Genomic DNA, 9485 nt, shown 5'->3' on the forward strand with positions numbered 1-9485 from the left:
AAAAAAACCCCTAAAAAATCCCAAAGCGAACCACACAAAAACCGCAAACCAAAACACAAACCTCACACCAACACCAACAAAAAAAGCCCCCCCAACCTATAGAGGCCAAATCGGATTTACCTTCCGCGGCCGGGGGGTGCCATTACTCTCCCTTCTGGCGGGACGGGCTCTCCTCAGAGATGCCCCGTCCCCTCCGGCAGCCGCTCCCTCTGTCACCCACCTAGAATGATACACAACCGCGTGTAACACGCGGCAGCTCCCACTCCCACACGCTCCCCCACGGCTTGGGCTCGGCGCCTCGCAGCCGTGCCCGGGGCGGACCCCCTCATTCCTCCCCAATTCCCCCCCCCCTCCCGCCATATAAGGCTCTCCGGGAAAGCCCCGGAGGACCCGCCGGTGCCAAGCACTGTCCCCGCCGCCTCGGGTCACCCCAGCCCGCCTCAGCCCCTTAAACGGGGGGAAATCCTCCTGCTCCAACCATACCCTCGTGGGTTTAGTATTTGGTTTTGGTTGGGGTTTTTTTGTTGTTGTTGTTACTTTGGGTTTTGGTTGGTTTGGGTTTTGTTGTTGGTTTGATTTTTTGGTGCGGTTTTGTTTTTTTTTCTTTTTCCTGAGGGGACGTACTGCGGCCAGGCTCGGCGTGGCCGCCCACCCAGCTGGGGCTCCTCGGGCACCCCCCCGAGCGGCGGGGAGCCCCCGGCCCTGCCGAGGCGGGGGTCAGGCGCTGGGCCGGAGCCCTCATCTGCCCCGACAGCTCATTAAAAGCCGCTCCGCCACCCGCACGCTGCGGCCGGAGCGGCGGAGAGCCGGCCGCTGATTTTAGGAGTCAGGCTGGACCGAGTCCTCCCCGGCACGGACATTTGATTTAAAACTGCCTCCGGAGAAATACAAATAAATAACTTCTTCGGGGAGAGGGGAAAAAAAAAAAACCAAACCAAATCCAAAGCTGACAGGAGCTACAAACACTAAATACGTGTAGGGACGGGAGAAAGAGCAAAAGTAAATAAATCTCGGTTACCTAATTGAACGGCAGAAGCGAGCCCTTTGTGTACACAGTGCTTCAGGGAGAGGAAAGCCAGAGCGCGGGGGGCGCGGGGGGGCTCCCCTTGCCCGCGCCGTCGGCGGGAGATTTGCCTTCGCCTTCAGCTCCAGCCCAGCCGTCTCCCCCACCCGAGGAAGGAAAAAAAAGGGGGGGAAGAGTATTAGGAGGAGTCCGGTAACAAGGGAGAAAGGGTGGGAGGCACGGAAAGGTTCCCCAGGGTTATTTATTTGACAGGGTAAAGAGGGACGCGGTGGCGACACGGAGACGTGAGAGCGGGCCGCTCCTGAAACACGAGTGGGAAACGTGCAGGAAGGCTGAAAAGGTGCAAATAAAAGCCGATGAAAGGAAATACTTTTTTTTTTTTTTTTGGTATTTTCCTTTTTTTTCATCTGCAAATAGCCTGTGCTGCTCGAGGAGTGCAGTGAGACTAAGGAAAGAACACGGCCTTTTAGCTGGGTAAAAAACCCTTCCAACAGCGTTATTTGGTTTTCTTTTTAAACTAAGTGCTTTGGCAAGTGTATTCGTACTCATGTTCCCCTGCACAGAAGCCAAAGGATCAAACAAGGTCCCCAAAATCAGTTACATCTTAATCATTTGGGGCAAATTCAAAGCCGTCTAATTCTGAGCTAATATGATAAAGGACTGCAAACAAATCTCAGGACAAGGCTTTTTGGTGTCTCTCACACCCACCCACAAGTTTTTCTCCCTGAGTTTATAATCATGCCCAATAATTCCCCAAACGTAGGGGATGACACATACGACCAAACCCTTTCACTGGAACTGTGAAGTTATTCACACCATGCTTGTTTGAAGAATTAGTCTCTTGCTCTTCAGCTTGAGAGGGAGCGTAACACCAAAGGATGCTCTGGATACACGCTTTCAGACTGCAAATCAATCTTATTCCTTCCTGTAATCCCTTCTACACCCACAGTAATTAATAACAACTGCAATTAGCAGCTTCAATTTAATGTCTCAGTGTTCTCCACATGAAAATATACTGACGATCTGCAGTTTGCAGACTTCAGTGTTACTACCATATGCAGAACAACTTTCAAACATTTATTTTGTTAAACGTGACCTGCCAGGTACCCCTCTTCGGGCTATCAAGGGGAGCCTTTCCCTACCAGTGCCAAAATGGTTTGCAACGATTTGGCCTCTTCACAAGTCAGCCTCTCCCTGGACACTGATTCCAGCACCGTTTCCTTTAAAAGCAGCAGGCTGGTGACTCCAAAGACAGTACAACCAGTTCCATTCAGCTGTTTCAGTTAAGAAGAAAATCAGTCTGTTTTATCAGACCTGTGCTAAAACTGTATTAATGTGCACCTATACAGATTTCTAACAAATATCAGTACTTTTTCTGATACCTCTCCTGTATATTGTGGATGCAGTCAGAAGTGTCTTTACAACTGGCATATAATATTCTTGATATGCAGGTGCATATTTGGGTTTACCAGGAACAGGGATGTTGAAAAGGGCCTGTTTAGTGTCAACAACACTACCTAGTGTCATGCATACACTCCTAATCAGATGGTGCAACTGCAGAAGAGCAATGGCCTCTCACCTTACTGCAGGCCATTGTAACTGTGACTGTAGAAAGTCCTAAGAAAAACAGCTATCACCTTCATCTACTGTCATCATTTCCTACTGTCTCAATTTTCCAACTACCAGAAATAGTGTTTTGAAAATGTGGGTTTCATGTAGAATTGAAAAGCTGAACAGAAAAAAAGTAAAGCTAATTTATTTTTTTAAAGTTGTAACCATTTGTGAGGTGTGGAAATGAAAACATTTAAGGTGATTGCTTCAAAAAAAAATTTAAAAAAAATCTTCTTACCCAGGTTCTCAAATTCCCACTTTTAAAATAAAAGTGTACATTTAATTTACAAGTTCACTTCTAAGGTTTAGTTATGGAAATGTTAGTGGATTATTTGCTGTACAGGCAATTATAGACCTTTTAAAAGGGAATTTTACTCCAAGAGATCCCACTGGTGACTTCCAGTCCTCCGAACAGAGCACCACGGCTGTTGTTCAGTAGTTAGCAGCATTAATCAGAAGTCTACGTCCCATAGTTTAAAGCAGTGAATGGGTAAGGTAAACAGCTATAAATCCTTATGTCTTAGAGAGAAATCCTGCATTAGTCTATCACACGAGAGGGTAAAAAAGAAGAAGAAGAGAGCTCTTTCCAGCGCTGTTGTCAATATGGAAAGTTTCCACACTAGTTCCAGCACCAGGTGAGAGACTGGCTGACGCACTGGCTGGTGTGGGGGCGAATTAGATCTTCAGGCAAATGAAAATGGCAAGGTCAGCAGTTTGCTCCCAGGACAAATGCCGTGCCTCAGGAACAAGTCAAGAGAGAAACAACTACTTGTAGGCAATTATAGCGTTGGTCCGGCTATTCAAAATACTTTGGTTCCCTTCCTATTTTTCTGAGTCCAGACAGACAGACCTTGAGTCCCCCCAAGTGGTCTCAGGTGTTGCTTACTGCTTTGTGCAGTGCAATGGCAAATCTAGGCACAGGACACTGTGGGAGGTTTCCCAAAGGCTCATGCAAGAACAGGAGTGGTTTTTACTGCCTGTGACCCTCTACTGAGGCATTTCTCAGAGAAACCTGCTGCAGTGTTCTGATCTGCTTCCTCACCTTCTGGGGTGGGACCGTCGTGATTTCTCCTCTTGCATCTGCTCTACTAGAATATACAGAGAAAGAGGGATGCAAATTTTAGAATAAGCATGAAAGCCATTTCCATGGCTGGACACTCATCTATCAGATTCCTATATTCCTGCTTTTACAGACTTTGGAAAATCCTGTGGGTGTTGGCATGAGAGAGATGGTGAGCTGTTACACAAAGGGTCGTATAAGGAGCCAGGGCTCCTGAAGAACTATCCTGGTACTAGACCAAGAAGAGCTGGGAGGATGGTGCAGTGATGTGAGCTGGTTTGTAGAGGCAGCACGGATATCCAGAAGCAGCGTGTCTCCATTTGCCCGAGCCAACAACCCTGCCAAACAGCTCGTGAGCCCTGTGGTGGAAGTTGTCCATCTTATTATTCAGGCAATGCTTATTACTTTGGCTATCTTGCAAATTGTGGTTAGGCTGCTTTCAGAAAGTCACTATGCGCCTGTCAAGAATAGAAGGGAATAACACGCATACAAAATTGCACAATTGTATGCTGAGCTTTATTTACTTTCCTCCCTGAAGATCAGCTCAGTGTATACAAATCTAGGAATGTATCCCTGATGGCGAGATGACATTCGGACAAAACAGGGCACAGCTGAAATGGAGTTGCTTTTTAAAGAACTGGGTTTCTTTTGGTGTGTATGTTGTGGGTTTTTTTTTAAGAAAACAGCATGAGTACTGCCTTACTGCCAAAAACTAGATACTTCATTGTTACAAATTCATAAACACCATTAAAGATAATCTATGTCCTAAAGAGCCTCAGGTTTCAGCTCTATTTCACTTAAAAATGACTGATACGAGATACATACACCCTTTCAAAGAAGTGTCTACGTGCCAAAGCCCTGCCTTGAACTAGACTTCCTGTTCAGGGCTCTCTGTCCTGTTAGAGAATCCCAAACTCAACCACAGTTCAAAGTATTCAGACATTTCAGCTATTCTTTTTCCTGGGATAGCTTGACCTTGCTATTTTACCCTGACTACCAGAGGGCCCTGGCAAGGAAGTGAGGACAAGAACAAACCACTGAACTTTTCTTTTCCCACAATGAAGTAGCAGAGTACACTGTATAAGAGATGCTCCAGAACACATACTCTAGATAAATTAGCATTTTTCTCATCTTCCTGAAGTCAGAAAACCTCTTGATTTCATACAGCGCTTACTACCTAGATACTAAAGGGCTGATTCCTAGGATGGTTACATAAGAATTTACAAAACCACTAAATTTTTCATGATTTGTTTATGACTGCTGAAACCTTCCTATGGGGACAAAAACTAAAAGCCACAACTATGGATTAAGCACAATAAAACCTTTAAGATTTATGAATCACAGTTTGGGACTCAGATATTTAATTCTGCTTTCAGTTTGCGTTCATGTTACTTAAATTCCATAACTCTGTGCTTTCTGATTCTAAAGTTTCCTGTGTACCTTCAGTTTGACTCTGAATAATCACAACTAAACCCTGAGCCCGTCTAGGACCCAGAAAGTATACATTTCTCTGCAGAAATTCCCTGAGGTGCCTCATCCAAAGGACGTCTTCTCACAATACCTTCTGGTAATCGCTGGATCAAATTCCTTATCATCTGCAATTATATTTACTCTAAATAAAAAAGAACTGCACATGGTTGAATTAATTGTTACTCAGCTTAGTCGGACACCGAGGAAATGGAAGATAGAGACTTGGTACCTTTTAAAACCTGAAGGGGCTAGAATACCTTTTTTTCTTTTCTTTTTTTTTTTTTTTTTCTTTTAAGGAGAAACCACAATTTCTGTATTTAAAAGAAATTTAAGAAATGGACTAGAATTCAAAGGATGCATGGAGTTACCTTGCCTCTCCATGGAGTATTTTGGCTCACAAATCATTAAAAATGGAGCAATTTTGTCCATCCCTAAGAAAGGCAAGTGGAAATAGGTGGGGTTAAAGACACAGCCCTGCCCTCCATGTTTCTGCTGGCGAGAGAGTGTTTTTTGATCATCTAACTGCATCCCTGCGCTGGACCCTTGCTCTCTGCTCCAGGGGGCAGGCACCAAAATTTCTTAGCTGAACCAAGACCCAGGCGAATAGCTGCTCATTACCTGACATAATCTCACCCAGAAACCCAGAGGCAGCTATTACGTGTTGCAGCATGCGAATTGAAAAAACCAGAGCATTACGAAGCCGGGCTATGTATGCCAGAGGAGGACTGAGGCACCCCGTGAGCGGTGTGGAGCTGTGTGAAGGCTTAGGCAGCACTGACAGCAGCTGGAGAAACAATTGCAGCCCTACTTTTGGAAAGAAAAGGCAGAGTGCCAGATGGCAGCCGACCAGAAGAGCCGAGGTCTAAACAAAAGCCTTAAAAAAAAAAAAATAGAAAAGAAGGAAAAAAAAAAGAAGGAAAAAAAAAAAGAAGGAAAAAAAAAAGAAGGAAAAAAAAAGAAGGAAAAAAAAAGAAGCCCAAACCCTAAACAGGGAACTAGTCTTTTGGGGCAATACAGATTTCAAAAAAAAAGTTGTCCATGCTGTCTGTTGCTTTTCCAGAGGGCACATTTTCTCAGATACCTGCACCAAAATATCACAAAACGTTACCTAGCTTATTCGTAAGTCAGAAAGCCACTAAGAAAAAAAAAAAAGGGCTTTCTTCAAGGGGAGTTTGATGTGCTGTTTAGCCTGCTCTGTCATTTTTCTTGTCTCTCTTCATAATCCCTATGTAACCCAGAAACGGCCAGTAAAAAAGAGAGTCCCTCTGCTTGTTTAATTACTTCCTGAAAATTTGACAACTACTACTTCGGTCTCATTGGATAATCTACTTTTAAATTGCCTAGTCTTTCAAAGACAGCATAATTATTTGAGTACACTTACTTCCCTAGCTATACATCATGCCTATCAAAATTAAATGCTTCCAACATACCATTGCAGTGTTTTAACATTTCACTTCTGTAATACATTTAACAGTAAATTGATCCTATACTTCCTTTTTAACAAATTTTCATACCTTTAGTAGTAAAGCACAGTTAGAAGTTGGATCTTTTTACTCTGATGAGGGAATAAAGTTATTTAAAGTATGATAAAGAGACTTATAAAATGCAAATCTTGGTGGCAACATTCATGATGTATAAAAATTATTTCCTTTATTTCCGCTTAAAAAAAAAGACTATTTCATTAGTACAACTAATTTCTGAATAAAATATGTAAGTAGACATGACTTCATGAGTTTACAGTTTTGCTCTACATATAACTGGGATAATAAATGTTATCTCAAAGGAATTAATGTGATTTTCCTCTGAAACTTTGTGAAGATTTTTTTTCAGAACAATAAAATGATTTACAAAAATGAAGAATCAACAATTTAATGTAGTCATTTAGCACACTATCCCACTGACATTTTAACTGGTTAATATGTCAATTTTTAGAAATACTGTTTTTCTGCGACCCATACGATTATTTCTGCTTCTATATCAACAGAAAACCAAAAACGCTCTTAACAACACGTATTGATTCATCATCAAAATATGCACTAAGCACGAATTCAGGGCGCAGACACTGCAATGGGTGTGTGTGTTTTTCAAAGCTGAAAGACTACCCCACGCAGTACTAGGATTTTTCCTGTGGAGAAACGGGAAGCTAAAAGCAGTCACGAACACAGACATCTCTCCCAGATATTAGCATCGCTTTTAAGCATTCCTCTCTCAGGATATGCTGAATTTGAGGTTGGGTTTTTTTGTTTGTAGTGAGACATGTCAATAAGCCACATTTTCAAAAGAGAGAGCAGTTTTATTTGCAGGAATGCATGCCGACTCTCATGGTGGATCCTGTTGGTAGATGCACCACATGTGTGTGTATGCATGCAAGCCAGAAGACTGTCTACAGCACATGTGCAGGTCAATCCAACATGAGCAAAACCAAAAGCAAAGGAGGTAAAGAAACAGCACGTAAAAAGAAGGAAAAAGAAAGAAGCCCCCCTCGGTTCTAAATCATCACAAAGACTGCAATATCCTGTTATCTATTGTAGTAACATCATATACAAAATAAAGAAACAAATGTTGCCCTTCTGTGATGGGAGATAATAAAAGGTTGATTCATTAAAAAGGAAAAAAACAGGAGAGAAGAAATATGTCATTCTAAGCTATGCTCAAGGAAAGCACAGGCTGATATAACTTTTAAGCAGCCCAAATTTCTTCATATTGGCTGTTCCTGTTGTGGAGCATACAGCATAGACACGAGATGAAAGACAAGTAAAAGCTATTGGATGTCTGGTTGCCACAAACCTGTGTCTAAACCACTCTGTTGACCTAGTGGAGGTGAGCTTTGTATGCTGATCTTAATTTTTTTTTTTCCTCCTACAGAGCTAAAGAAGACTAAGAAGTACCAACTGAACATGTTTTTGGGGAGCCGATAACCAATGCATCTTACCCTAAAGAGAGAATACTGCTCACCAAGGATCAGTGCCGATTTAAAACCTCTATCCAGAACACCTCCTTAATTCTGTTATTACAGTCACCTAATGGTAATTAGGTAGATATAAGGAAGGCAAAAGTGTCAAGTTATAACATTAAATGATGAGAAAATAGCGATACCACTTCAGACACCAACATTTTTTAATTTAATGACAAAGAATTAAAATCAGTTACCTACCTGTTTCTGAAATTCTCATTTCATCGATTTACCAATTCAAATTTCACCCTCTCTCGTACCCTAAACATACTTACATGTTCAGGAAGTATTCAAAACAGCAAATCTTATTAGAACTTATGAAACTTTTGCAGAAATAACATATGAAATAATAAATAGTAAGCATAAATAAATCCTACCCCTTCCCCTACTACAGGATTAAGGCAAAACAGTGTGTGCAAAGTGAAAAGTGATACACAAGAAAATATTTAGGCACAATTTACAGAACTCACAAGAATAAGCTTGACTCCGGGAATATTTGCAAGATCGGGAAAGAGTGACAGTAATCAACTATGTATAGATTAAGACAATTTACAGGTTAAGGCTGCTGAACAAAAGCATTAGAGGTATATGCCTGCAGTTGGACTCTCAGGATCTTATTTAGTCCCCTAATGAAGTCTGGCCAACAAATCCCATCGATGCTAGGGGAAAGTGTCCTGCACTTCTGAAAACTGCAATACTTATTAAGCTGCCTAAATAAGGTGTTTGGTTAGGCGGAAGGCATATTAAAGGCAGGGAATAACCCTTCATATCCTGACATCTGCATACATACTTGCAGTGTAATTGGTCTGCTATCATGCAGTTGGTGCTATTTGTTCTGTGGGTAGGACAGTAAGGGTTTTTACTCTTACATATTATTCCATGGCCCACACAGCTTCTCTCCATTTCCAAGCTTTTTATTTTGTCAGTGGCTTAAAGCCAGTGCATGTATAGATTAACCTAAATTGTTATGTAAAAAACCCAACCCAAAACATGATAGTTTATTTGAATTTAGTTGATTTTTATTGCAATGAGTTGATTTTGATTAATCAGCATCAGATTTGGAAAATAACGACAACTCAAATTTCTGTGAAAAAGTGAATCTAGATTTTTTGTTATTCAGAAGAGTATTCCATAATATTTTTTATTGAGTATCCCATGCTTGCTTGATATTTAAGGTCAGAATAGTCACAATAGAATTAAATCACTGTTCTGAACAGAGTCATGCTCATACAGTGATTTATAAAAATGGATTAGATCTTAAAAATCAATCATTTTAAATGAAAGAATTCCAGGTGACATCCCACCTGGAATTAATATCTAATTAAGTACAACAATGTCAAAAGGGAAAAAAAAAATAACTTCTTTGG

The sequence above is a fragment of the Buteo buteo genome, chromosome 1 (assembly GCF_964188355.1).
Source record: "Buteo buteo chromosome 1, bButBut1.hap1.1, whole genome shotgun sequence".
Taxonomy (NCBI): Eukaryota; Metazoa; Chordata; class Aves; order Accipitriformes; family Accipitridae; genus Buteo; species Buteo buteo.